We start from the raw sequence: 14,277 nt of genomic DNA on the forward strand, positions 1-14,277 counted from the left end.
ATCCTAAAGTATATCCCCTAGAGAACATCTTCCCAAATTTTCATACAGATCCGAATAATAGTTCGATAGGAAAACAGCGTTTTGCCGCGCTCGACTTCAATAGTTGCAACGTCAACGTAAAACTTTGAATGCGATTATCTCAAAGTCGTGTTTTTCCAAAAGTGCCTTCGCTGTGACCACGATTGCGCAAGAACTATTTGATCGATCTTCTTCAATTTTTTTTTAATTATTCGTAATGATTGTGCCGAGTTCGTGAACGATTCAGTTTTTATGCGCCAATTTTAATTTCGCAGATCAGATTTTTTTAATAAAATTTTTAGAACTCGAAAAATCAACTTTTTGGAAAAATTGTTACTGTATGCAGAAAAAAGCAAATATTCTTAAAAATAATCGTTCACGAATTATACTAACTAAAAATTTTTGGTTTTTTGATATAAGTTGACCTGCTGGACTTCCATCGTGGTCACCGCAAGCCGCTATAAAAAAAAAAGGGTTCCAAAAGAATTGCCATAACTTCGTAAATTATTCCTATTTTTTCAAGAACAAAGGCTTGTTGTTTCGATAAAAACATGTACTATCAATAAATAATAACTTCACTGTCATAAAATAATTGCTACACACCAAAAAAAAATCCAAAGTTCCCCCAATTTTTTCGCTCAAAAAAGGTATATAACCCCTTAAAGTAAATAACCAATTTTGTAACATAAAATGACAATTTTTTAATCATTTGAATTACACAAAAAATTGACAAATTAGTTAAAATCAATTTTTAAGATATGTAATTTTTCTGCGTGATCGCAGTTACAGCTCCCTAGCTCCCGTGGCCCCAACTCTTTCCTGAAAACGGGGACGTGCAAAAAACGCATTACGCGGGACATCGGCGGACATAAGTGACTCGGCCGGACGAGAAACCAATGAATCCGCGTTGGACGCGACTCCACTCGTTTTGGCCAACCACTGTCTTGGTTACGTGGTAAGTCAGGTGGGGGAAGGGGGTGGTAAGGAGGTGGTAAGCAGCGGCGTAACCGATTAGCGCCACTCAACAGAGAGAGAAAGAGGGAGCGAGAGAAACCTGCGCAGCAAAAGGATGCGAGAGCGAGAGGGAGGCAATGCAACTGCAGTGGAGTGACAGGAGCGGCACGAGGTGAAGATGGGTCGGCTAATTGATTTATTTCGCCCACTGTTCCCCTCTCACTCCCACTGGTTCGCTGGTTGGTTGGCTGAATTACAGAAATCAGGAGCCGTGTAATAATGGCCGCCGAACTGCACTTGTGTGCGAGTGTGTCTCTTCATTTGGCCCTTAAACTTTAAATGACTTTTGCATTTTTGCATAAACGGAGGTGTTGTTTTTGCAACTCCCCATCGCTGCCTCTCTTTTTCCACCCATTGCCTTTGCCAAGGGGGTGTGACAGAGAGGCGGCGAACGGCCAACCTCCCTCCCACACTGATAATGCAAAATAATCAATTTTAATGGCCTATAATTTGCCAGCGCAAAATAACAATAATTCCGCAAATTGAAAGGCACAACTTTGGCCATTCAAAATGCCAATACACGCACATAGATCTTTTCGAAACAGTCGCATTAATTTATTTATGTTGATAAAAGACTAGGCAAAAGTTGCTTCCACTAAAAAATATTTATATGTCGGTAGAGAGAGGGAGAAAGAGAGGGTGGGGTGGGGGATGTGTAAAAGAGAGGGCAAACACAAGCTCGTTGAGTTCGGCTCACCTTACATAATTTGAGCCAAACTCAAACTGGCTATCAAATTGAGTGAGAGCAAGTGAGAGGCGTGTCTGAAGAGCAGGCTCGCAGTTGCGAACTGGCCTCTATAGCTGTCCCTCTTGCTCTCCTCTGAACCCCAAGCAAATGGGTAGCCCAATGGCAGAAGGCCAAGAAAACTCAAAGAAAACCAAAGGGGGAAGGGGGTTTTTTAGTGGGGATCGGATGTTAGGCAGCGGAATTAACTCGCCTTGCCTAACCCCTCTGCTAGCCCCCTCCTGATTGATTTCGGCCGGTATGATTGATTAGATTAATAACGCGGCTAATTAAACATTTATCACTGTATCTCACAAACCGCCCGAAGGGGCTCAAATTAACCCTCCCAAAGTAGCACAAATTATGCCTGCTACTACAGGCCAACTTCTATAACTGGAACGTTTGATATTTATTTCCATTTAAAACGGAATACCCAATTACTATAATTTAAAGTGTTATTCAATTGCAAATAGAATTAATTTAATTTCCTAACTATCCCACCTCCTTTTATAATGAGTAATGTTTTTTCCAAAATTATGTTAGCCTACGATTAAGATTTTTGTCTTAATGTTTTTGTAACTATTATTTAAAGTAAAATTTTCAAAATTTTTTATAATTTAAACGAGCAAACAAGCAGGAAACGACGATTTCCTTACACTATTAACATTTTTTGAATTCCTCTAATAATTAAAGTTGAATTTATAAAACAGATGCCAATTCAATTTAGGGATGTTCGACTGTGTGCCTGCTTCTAATTGCGTCTCGTGCAACTTTTTTTTGGGGATGGGCGCATTAATTATGGCCGCCTTGGCTAACGCCTGCCGGCCGCCATTATTTCGGTAGCAAAGTGGCCAAGTTCCAGCCAGATAGCCATCTAGTATCTACATCCCAGCCCAAACTTACCCGAACTTAGAGCCAAGCCCTGTGTGCCGTGCATATTTGTGGTGGCCACGCTTCCTGTTTTTGTTTGCTCGCCTGTCCGTTGTCCGCTGTCCGCTTGTCCGGCTGAAAATATTCCAAACAATGTAGACAAGAAGTGCTCAGGCCGGGCGGAGTTTTTGTGCCCGTGGTTAGCGACGCGGTGGTGTTTACCCACATGTAGGCATATGCATATGCTGATTTCCACCGGACGGGTTAGGGGGTTCTACTTTTTGGGGGCGGAGCGGGGGCTGGGGGGCAAGGGAGTGGGTCGTCGAGTTGGTGAACCGTGAAAAACCCTGGGGTAGAATTCTACTCCGGACCAACGGAGAATCGGAATTTCGTAATGTTAACAAACAAATAGAAAATAACTTTTAGGCCAGCGTTGTACCTTCCTTATGGAGAAAAACCAGCGGCCACCTTTCGCTAGAGGGTCTTTACACAGAGAAAAAATCAACACTAAGAAATTAGAGATTGTCGAGATTGCTTTCTCGACTTCATGTTAAATTTAAAATTTAAATCTTTAATGCTGACGAGAAAATGGACTTCAGGAGATGATGCGAAATACATTTCTGGGTCTCAGTAAAAAATTCCACTGTTTGCAACATTAATTAAACAGCTTACCAATTATTTTAATATTGTAAAGCCTTTTTAAATATTTACCTTCAGAGCCCAATGAAAAAATGGAAACTTAGCAAGCTAAGTTTGAATCAGACTTTTAAACTATTTTTCATTTGAAATTCTCAATTTTTGATTAATTGAGTTAAGTAAGATCTGGGCTTTTAAAGTTAAATATTTATTTTTAAAATTCCCAACAAAAAATCTTTTTTTCAGCGTAAGACCTTCTTACCAGAGACTAGAGCCAGCGGAAATATGCTCAAGTTTCTGTTTTTGTTGGTCGGAAATGTTTAGCGCTTGCTCAGAATGATTAAAGTGTCGCTTTTTGTCTGGCTCCAGTTGCCTTTTCCCATTTGCATACAAATGTTCCTCAAAATTTGCTGACTAATGCGAAAGCGAACAAATCTACGTACTCTATTGTAGGTTAAATTGCAAAGACTTCCTGATTCTTCTCAAAAGTAGATGTAACAGCGAAATTGATTTGGAAATGCCATTAATTCAAACGGTGTTTGCTGGAGGTTATTTTAAGGAAAGATAAGGCACTATTTCCATTAACTATCGCGTAAATATTTTTTAAACGTTTCATCTAATTTTATTTTGAAGTTGTAATAGTAATTGTACTTTTTCTAGTAAATTAATTCCTATTTTGCAACGATTCTATAATGAATAATTTTTATATCTTAGCCTATTTTTATATTGCCATTTTTGGATGGCTAAGCAATGTGCAAATTGATGAAAAATACTGTTATATATCTCTCTTTATTTAAGGAACCAATGACAACTTTAAAATTTTGTAGGAAATAGGTAGAATGCAATTGCAAATTTATTAAGCGATTTGAGACCCTCAATTGTTTATGTTTGTCGTTTGGTACTGTAACGTTATAATCCCTTAATCCATTTCTCGGGTCCGTCACTCAAATTTAGATACTGAAATTGGCGGGCGACTGAGTCATGTGCCTCAATATCACGGCGAGCACGCACCACTCGGCCGGCGGAATGTAATGATTAACTTTTCGCAGTTGCTAAATTAAGTGAGTTTTTACTGCTGCCCGGATCGGGATGAGGCTATGGCTATGAGGTGTGGGGAGTGCAGAATGTCGCAGTGCCGGGGCTCCTGCATCATCGACATGAGTAAATTTGCAGTTGGCCAGCTGAAAAGGAGCGGGAAAAGGGGCTTCGGGGGCATCGCATTGCGTGTCTGCGACTGGGGCCAGAAATGATTTCCACATACCACAGCAGTTAAAGCCCTTAAGTCAGGGAGAAAATCCAATTAAATTCGGTAGCGAAAGAAATAAGTCTGAACTGTCGGCAAAATGATTCTACATACACGTATTTGCGTCAACATTGATTTTGCAGAAACAGAAACATCCAAACAGGGATTCGATACACTCGACGGCAGATTCGGGGGCATGTGGGGGTTAAGCGGCTCCAAGACAAAGACGGACAGAATGTAGTTCATGTGCATGGCGATGGCGTGATTGAGGACGAACCCGAGGACACGGGCAGCAGCAACAGCAACTGCACAACAGCAACATCAGCAGCGGTAGCAACAGCAACATCATCACGCACACATAGAAAAAATGTCCTTCAAATCTGTAGTTAGTTGAATATTTATTAATTTTGTTTTTTAATTTTAAGCTAATGATTTAAGATGTAGCTTACAATTGAGCAAAGAGCTTTCTAAATGTCATTAGTTGTATTACAAAAATTTTACAAAACATTTATTAGGATTTTGAAGTTACACATATTATATTATCTTTATCAATAAAATGCGACTTTACCTAAAAGCTTACTTTACATAAAGAACACGATTCGGTGCCAATAATATTTCATATTTATTTTTAAGGGTACTTTAATCCTGTTTTTAAACCGGATTCAGTAATTCAATTTTTGAAAATATCCAGGAAATACGTAAGTACGTACAGAAAAATTAACGTATTTGTTTCCTAGTAATGACTTTATGGTTATGGTACATCAATGCATTAGTAAACTGATTGTTCCTTAATTTCTCACCGTGCAAAATCAAGAGCAGCAGCAACATTAGCCACGTCAAGCAGCAACTTGTGTTGCTGCTGCAGTTTTCTGAGGCGTGATTTGAGTTTAAGCGTCTGCCTGGACTTGGACTTCGATGCGATTTGACTCCCAGTTTTGAGTTTGAGTTGAGCCAAAGTCCGCACTGTGGACCGCAAAACCGTCCAAAAGTTGCGTGCCCATAGGTCTTCTGTGTAATTGCGCAACAATTGTCAGGAGCTATATGCCCCTTCATCCTGGCCCCCCATTCCAATCCGATCCGCTCCTGAATGACCCTCCTTAAGTAGCAGTTGGCGCTGGCCCCGCAGTCGCCGCTTTTAAGGGCAGAAACCGCAATCAAGACACGGACACGTCATGGGGCTAAAAAACTACAGAAAAAAGCACACAAAAACACACGTATAAAGCTCCTCCAGCTAAGGCGACGACCGACTCTACCTTCGTGTCTGCGTCAAACTTGCGGAAATCTGATTTTAAAATTATTAACAACATGCAATGGCTAAATAGTTTTGCATTCGATAACAAAAGCCGCTCCTCCAGAGCCACGTTCAAAAACATGTCGGGGCGAATTTCGATTCGAACTTCGTCGAAGAAGAAAAACCGAAAGAAATGGGGGAAAAATCCGTGGCTAGTGACCGCATCATATAATTCACGAATTCAAATTCAAACCATCGAATGGCTAGCGAACCGTTATAGGGTTAATTAAATGCAGATCCAGTAGCTCCCGTTTCCACGACGGTTTCTCCACGGTTTTCGAGCTCTTAGCTCCAAGCTCCAAGCTCCGAGCTCCACTGCAGCTGCAATTAGAAGTTGCACAAAAAGCGCAATAGGAAAAACACGGGGAAAATGAAAATGAAAAACATGGAAAACAAAATGGCGATAACTACCGCAATTTGCATATAAATGGACGTAGAAACGTCTTTAGTCACCCGAATCTTGAGCAAACCATAGGAGCGATTAACATTGTTGTCGACCGCCTAAAGAGAAGGGGGCGTGTGGGAAGCCAGAGGCGCCGCAGGGGGGCAACAACAGCAACCAGCAACGAGCAACTCGCAACATTGCAGCCAAGTGCAGTGGCAACAGTAACAGCGCAACAAAATGGCGGAACAGCCGTCAGAGCGTGGCAACAACACCACCAACAGCCTGGATTCCGACCCCAAACCGAACCGCCCGTACTCCTCGAACTCCTCCCCTCCGGAATCCGCATTTCCACTCCCAACATCAACACCAAAACCAAGCCAAAACCAACACCCCACCGCTGCTAATGGTGATGCCATCAAGCGTGTTGGGTCGCTGAGCAAGGGACTGCTACTGCTACTGCCACGGCGATGGCCTCGACCCAGTGCAGTGAAAGAAATCGATGGGATATAATACACCCGATTCCTGGAAATCAACCACTAAATCTTGTAAAATAACGATTATATTTATTGGTGTTATCGGATTGAAAATATAACTTCAATAACTATATCTTTAAATATAAAACCAATTGTGTGTATAGGAGACTATAGACTAAGTAATCATTTCAGACTATTTATTTACTTATTTAAAAATTAATTTTTGAGCAACACTTCAAAATAATTATATTACTACTTTTTGATAATAACCGAGGCGGATTAAGGATTTGGTAGTGTGAGGGTTTCAAATCCAATTTGTTGTTGAATACCTTTTAAATTAAATAATAATGTTTATTTCACTTTACACCTGAGTGGGGGTATTTATTTCCCAAATCCCCTGTGGATCCGGGCATGGATGGTAAGTCCCAGAAGTTTTAGAATTTTGAAGACAGAACTTACTGTCAAATGTTTCATATTTCTTTAAATTGGGGCATCAATCTTATAATTATATTATTATACTATAGTACCTACTTAGAGTAAAAAATGTGGAAAAGTCTTTATTCTTTTATTTCTTTAGTTAATATTTTAACGTTGAAGCTAATAAAAATATTTGGATTTTTCTTTTTTTAAATTCCTAAGTTCAGTGTACCAAGCTCTTTTGTTGATGGTGTTCCCAGTCCTCCGTGGAGCCCTTTGGCCCCATCTTCGAGTAATACCACCAACTCACTTCTCTCTTCTACTCTGGTAATTGCAATTGTTTTTGTTCGAGTGGCGGGGCATTGGCTGCAGAAACGCGACCACCCGCGTCCCCCAACTCCTCTTCCACCACCAGTGCCAACCCCCACCGCCTCCCACAAGCACCAACTACCACCCACACCCCACTAGCCTGCATTGATATCACCCATTGTGCCGCCGGCACGGCTGTTATTATGCAAATGCCATTCACAGGTAATTACCACGCTGCACCGTTATAATTGCACTCGAAGCCCAGCTAGAAATCGCGATTGCAGTTCGCAGTTTTCAGTTTTCAGCTTTGCCGTTTTTAGCTTTCAGCCCGCTACTCCCATCCGAAATGGAAAAACACAGTGGAAAATCGAAACCGCCAACAAGATGTTGTTGCCACTAATTGCAGTAGCTGCTCAGTTGAGACTCCCTTGGCAGCCCAATCCGCTTGGCTATTTCGAAACTTCGTTTAAATGGCAGACACAAACAGCCACGATGGTTGGTATTACAATTTTTTTAAGTTTTACGATGGCACCCTCTTGGTATTACATATTTTAAAAGACTTCGGACTTAATATGTTTTGCTGCCCAAGAAAGATTTGTAATTTAAAGTAAGAAGACGAATTTTTTTTTATTATTGTTCACAAATCAAGTGTGAAAGTATGTAATTTAAATTTAATTTGGTGAATCTCTGTATTTATATTTTATTAAAATCTTATTGAATTCGCATGAATCGGAAATCTTGCCTTTTTTACTTGACTTAATTTTATTTACCTTCGCTCAAAATATCATAAGTAAAACAAAATATACAAAAATACATGTTTATAAAATACCTCCATATTATTATTAAAGATCGAGGCAAACACCTCTTAATAGGGAAGTAAACTAAAATAGTTAATATCAAATAATGTGTAGATTTCTTCCTTGCTAACAAGACACATTTGTTTACTTTAAGTAATTTAAAATATTATATCCAAACCAGAATCAGCAATATTACGAATTAGAATTGACAGCCCAAGCTTATAATCATAATCATTATTAATCAAAGCGACTATACTCGTCTATACAACCAATGTACAACCAATTCTGTTTTTCAGTGACTTGATAAAGAGCGGTGAATTTGAATAAATTGGTCATATTAAGGAGGCTGTTGCCCGGGCACCGCCACAGATGGTTATCTCAGGGACTGACCTGTTACCTGACTATGCAGTTCCACCTTATAGGCACCTTATCCTCTGCGGGGCGACGACAATGGGACACTTTTGTGCCGCTGACACCTTGAGAACAACAACAGCAAGAGGCATCTGCATCGGCAGGCAAATTAGAATAACTTAAATACACGGCGGCACGCATTAAGCGGCTGCAGGCGATACCATCTAAAGGAATCGGCATCCGACCAGCTCCTCTCGATTTCAGTTCTGTTCTACTCACTGCGGTTCGATTTTTCAAGGGGGGAAAAACCAGAGACCTGCGAATCCTTTTCACTCGACTCTTGACTCTCGGCTCTCGCCCGCTATCAAAAAGTAATAAATCTGCCCCTGATCCATCGTAAATCTTTGCGTTCCCTTCATGATTTACCCACATAAATCAAAATTATCGACCCAGCAGACTCCGGAGAGGCGAACGTATGTGTGTATTATATGTTCTGTGGCTCCGAAGAATCCGAATCGAAATGGAGCAGGGGGCAGGGGCGTCAGGAACTGGGCCTGTTAACTGCTCGAAAGTGTTAAATGCATTCAATCTGCGAAACTTGTCGCGACTGATTGGGCAGTTTGAATTAAGCCCGAGATCCCCGGCATCATCTCTCCATTAGCTCGTTTGTGGGAATGAACGAAATACAAATCTTGTGCTCATTATGGCGATTCTTTTGGTTATTGCATTTAGTGCCTCAATTATCGCCTGCAAAACGAGAGGATGAGTCGCATTTCCAGCTGTCGGTTCAATCAAACGGATCACCCAGCCAACCACGATACCACCGCAAGTCTTTGGATATCTGCCACTGCTCACGCACCTTTCTCCCCGGGAAAATTCGTCACATGCAAAGTGAAATTACCCGGCTGGCTGGCTAATTTCATTTAATTTTCGGGCATTGTCAGCCAGTCAGCCAAAAAAAGAAAGAGCAGTAGAAGAAGCGACCGCTACAATTACAGCATATTTTCCCCAATTAATAATTAATAATTTGTTTGGGTCACGAAACGCTCATCGCGGGGCCCTGTGAACTGGAGGGCAACAGTTTGTAGTTTGTAGTTTGAATTTTTGGGTGAAAGAAGCCAGAAGGAAAGGCGACCTGACCCGCCTCCAGACGGAACAATCCGGCTGACTGAGACGGTTAATTGCTGTCACAAAAGACGAGGTCGAGATGGAGTGTTTGGGAATCGGAATTGGAAGTGGACTTGGATGTGGAATTGGAGGTGAATTGCAGGTGAAAATCTTTTGTGGAAAAGACAAAGGCGTAGACCCACCTGGAGGAACACGCAAGGCCAGTCAGAGGTGCAGAACACATTTTGTGTGCGAGCTGCGTTTCCTTCCTGTCAGTGAACCTTAACTTCATGACCCCGACATGGCTAATTCAACCGTCAGTTGGCTGAATGTCAGTCGAATCTGAGTGATTTCCTTCTCGGTCAGATTTCAGTGCTCCTGCTCCGTCATCTGTTGCTGCCTGGGAAAATACATTTAAAATATAAGATCCATATTGTCATTTAATTACAAGAGTTTTAGACCATAATTTGATAAACTGCTTGGGCTCAAAAATGTATAATCTTTTAAAAAGTTACAGTTTATATTTGGCGCTTCGAGCAGTATGTTTTACATCCGGTCTTCTTTTAGGGAGATCTATTTAAATCTTAACTGAAATGCTGATTAATTTTCCATTTATTTAATCTTTTTGAATTAATCTGTTGAGTTTTATAAATTGAATAAATAATATAGTGTTTTTAAAAATTTGGTATTTGGTGCTCTCACAAAGATCCCATAATTATCTTGGAATTAAATAAAGTTATTTAAATAATTTTTAATTTGTTTCCCATTTTGGGATATACAAAACCTATTTATCAAGATTAAAGTATAATTATTATATTTTCATTCTATTTACCTTAAGATGGTATGTAACTCTAGGTAAACCAAATTCCCTAGAGATCACGTTTTGTTGTATTTTTTTGCCTGTCTAAACTGAGAATCTCCCCCCTTTTCAGCTGGTGTTGCTCTAATTCAGCCTCAATTTGTGCCTTGCGCATGGCCATAAATTAATTGATGCCCTGGCCAACTAGCTGAGTGATAACCATCGTTTCCTCCCGATCCGCCGATCCATCGCCCCCCGAACCCACTCCCTTTTGCCCAGATCCTGTTCCCCAGCTCGCATTTAGGCTTCGGGGAAAACTCTGACCAGCTTCCCTGATTCTGCGGCCAATAGAGACATCACCATCGGCGTTAACCCATCGCAGCCCCCAGTCCCTTCGCCACTTTTCCCACTCTCGGGACCACTTGAATTATGTGTGTCTCGGGCTGTGAATGAAGCGATGTGCGACCAGGATTGGCTAATGTACTGGATTCGGGCTGTGGCTCTGCCTGTGTCCGCTCCGTGGCTGCCACTGCCCACTCAGTCCGCCGATCGCGTCCCGCCCCTCCGTATCATCAAAATTGTCGTTGGCTCGCAGTTAAATTAAGTCATAAATTCAGTATTTATCTGCTGAATGTAGTTTGTTGTCCGGTCATCACTTCAGCGTCAGCCTTTGTCGCCGCTGCCCGGCCGAGCCGGTCGTCCCCTTGCACAGTGCACTATGGTCCGAGCGGCCGATTTTTTGGCATAAAGTCGAAATTTTTATGTTAATGTTTTGTATTTTTTATTTTAAATTCTTAAAGTTAATAGATCATACATATACAAACTTAAAAAAAAAAAGCGTTAGAAGCTACACTAACGCTTTTTATGAGCTTTCAAAAGTACACAATCGATCAGCTGCTTAGGACTAAGAAATTGGCGCCATAATATTTTCTTTACGTTTGTGCAAAAAAATAAAACTTCTTTGTCCCGACTAAATTAAGTAAATTATGGAAATGAAAAATCAAGCTATGTAATATTTAGTGTGTATAGTACATTTATGTGTAATCTTAGTGTTCGACCTGTGTTTAATTTCCAATTTATGTGTATTTTTATAGAAAATTAAAATTTTTTTCCCTGTATTTAGTGGGATAAAACTAACGACCCGACGTCTGCCCACAAAAACTAAGTACGCCAGTTTGTACATATACATGTCGTTTTTCAGCGCTAATTAACACCTTTTCCCCGTTCGTCCCCCTTTTCACGCAATTCCACACTATTCAGGGACCTTAAAGTTTCTTCGCAGCGATCTCTAGGATATTTGGCGCAGCAAAAACCGAAAATTTAATTTTTTTCGGATTGCATTTCTGTAAAAAATATCAATTACCACTTAAAAGATGATAAAACATCAAAAATAAATTTAAGAAAGTAGTTATTTTGAATTTTTCTTTGTTAAGCATTCGTAAGAGAAAGAAAAGGAAATGTCTCCCTTTGCTTATAATTCCGTTAAAAAAATTACAAAAATTATTATGAGTGTGAGGTTTGAAAGATACAGAGTTGCACTTTTTAAATGTTTTGAGTTACATTACATACGAAGAATCCGTTCGTCTGCAAAATAGGTTCAAAGTTTGCCAAAAACAGAATTTTTCCAACTTTAGTGTCCTTTTTTTTAGAATCCTTGGGTGTGAACATTTTTTCGAGAGCACATTTAGAGCGCTGATTATTTAAAGCAAATAGGACTTTTAAGATTTTATCGAGGTATTTAAAAAAAGGTTAAATTTTATAACACAGTGTAGTATTATGAATTTGCTTGTATGGGAGGCAAAAGAGGGCGTGGTCGCACAGACTCAAAAATTTGTTTGCATACTATTCTTTGTAAAAAAACAGAATGTGTAAAGTTTGAAGTCTGTGACTCAATTTTTAGAGTTTATGCCAAAAAAATCGACTTTTGGACCATAGTGCAGTGGGTGAGATTGGGATCCGAGTTGGCAAATTGAAACACCAATCTGCCCCAATTTTAAACCACAGCTGCGGTTTTTAGGGGAAACATATGACTTTATAAGAACTATAAAATAATCATAAAATTATTCAATTTTAGAATACTTTTGTAAACTCTTAAAGAAAATGGTTACTAATTTAATATTTAATCAATATTTTTTATAGATAAAGGCAACTGCAAAAATATTTTTTAAATAATCAAATCGTTTATAAACATGTTAATAACTTATGATAGCCAACAGTGGGGGATCTAGGATTTTGTTATGGGGGGTGAAACTAGAAAAATTTTTTGTTGCATACTTTTCAAATACCAAAATTCCTTTAATTTTTCACCCGAGTGGGGGGTGATCTATCACCCATATCACCCCCCGTGGATCCGCGTATGATAGCCAAAGTATTGAATACACACAAAAAAAAAACTTAGTAAAATCAACTGTAATAATTGTCAAACAGGCCCCAACCAGCAAAATTGTCAATTCTACTAAGTAAATAGTCATTTCACAACAACAAAATACACACAATTAGCAAAGACACAAACCCAAAGCAAAAACAAAATACACGTAACTATTTTAATAGTTACGTAACTACCTTTGTTGGTCAATTTTACCAAGCAAATTTTTTTGTGTGTACTTATAAAATGTTATGTATGGAAATCATTAATTTGAAACAATGTAATTATCTATAAAATCTAGTATTGTTCCGAACTTAAGATGTAATTAAATTTAAACTTAAAATATATATTTGTCCTTATCCAAATATTTATCTCTTAAATTTGTATAAGTACAAACTCTGCAAATATTTTAAAACTTGGCTCTTTAAGCTGGCAAAAATAAATATTTGTATCCATACTGTTTCCCAATCTCACCCACTGTCCACGGACCCGTGAAAGCCGCTTTTATCCAGGTTGCTGTTGCTGCTTTTATGGCAGCAGATAGCTCGCATGTGTCACCCGGCGCGGCGCCCCCTTTCGCGATCCTCCAGCCTTTTTGCATTGGCATTGGCAAGATCCTCGATCGAGTTGGACATTGGCATTGGTTCCGTTCCGTTTCGGTTTGGTTCGATCCGTTTCGTTCCGGGGCAGCGGCTTAGCCCCACTTAACTGGGCTCTTGGGGCGTTGCGGGTAATTGGATTGAGTTGGCTTCCCAGCACTGCCAAAATATCGCTTGAGTTCCTAAAAGATGGCCCCTGGGAACGCACTCACTCTCACTCACTCGCAGCGAATTTAAGATTCCAGATTTATTGGTGCACATCAATTAGCTGGCATTCAGGCGGGTGTTCGCATCGGACAAAAATCTCAAATACCGCCGGCAGCAAAAGCAAAGTGGCACAAATCATTGATAATACAGATCAATACCGAACTGTCGTCAATTAGTCACTCTTTGTCGCCGGGAATCACGGAATAGGAATCACAATTCTCAACGAAATACCTCGGGCTTTTTGCTGTTTACTATTTCGGCATTGTCTTGCCGGCCATTTATTGAAACATAAAGCGTATAACGCATTATGGGCATTTTTAAATGTCAGTCGCCCGATTGGATATGGATCTGGTGTGCTCACCTGTATTTGGCCGGGAGTCGCACAGTTGCAGGTAACCGAGTGGCCGGCAATTGTCATTGTCGGTGTCGCTGTCACCGTGGATATTGGATATTGGATAGTGCCGCCGTGTGACAGGCCGTCGAGATATAGAGACAGATTCCCGATGACACCGAGTCTCGCACAAACCTGGATCTGTACAGTCCTCCCCCCTTCGCTCACGTGCGCCCCTTACCATCTCTCTTTTCGGTTTGTTTTTTGTTTTTTACTCCTCTGGCGGCAGCGTGAAATATTTTGACAAATCGCAGGCCACTTAATCAAAAATCATCATCGGA

General features: G+C 40.2%; 2 long non-coding RNA genes across 3 annotated transcripts; one reads left to right on the forward strand and one right to left on the reverse strand.

Moving 5' to 3' along the window:
- Positions 1-4,346: 4,346 nt before the first annotated feature.
- Positions 4,347-5,702, reverse strand: LOC138912838 (uncharacterized). Of its 2 annotated transcripts, none has more exons than XR_011418406.1 (3): positions 5,306-5,702; positions 4,620-4,885; positions 4,347-4,539 (listed from the first exon to the last, which is right to left on the reverse strand). It is a non-coding gene; the product is annotated as an uncharacterized lncRNA (long non-coding RNA). The 2 variants fall into 2 exon arrangements; XR_011418407.1 differs by lacking the exon at positions 5,306-5,702 and adding an exon at positions 4,955-4,972.
- A 1,917-nt stretch (positions 5,703-7,619) lies between these two features.
- LOC138912839 (uncharacterized) lies at positions 7,620-9,547 on the forward strand. The gene is made up of 2 exons (XR_011418408.1): positions 7,620-7,875; positions 8,474-9,547. It is a non-coding gene; the product is annotated as an uncharacterized lncRNA (long non-coding RNA).
- The last annotated feature ends 4,730 nt before the right edge of the window (positions 9,548-14,277 follow it).

The sequence above is a fragment of the Drosophila takahashii genome, chromosome 3L (genome assembly GCF_030179915.1).
Source record: "Drosophila takahashii strain IR98-3 E-12201 chromosome 3L, DtakHiC1v2, whole genome shotgun sequence".
In the NCBI taxonomy this organism is placed as follows: Eukaryota; Metazoa; Arthropoda; class Insecta; order Diptera; family Drosophilidae; genus Drosophila; species Drosophila takahashii.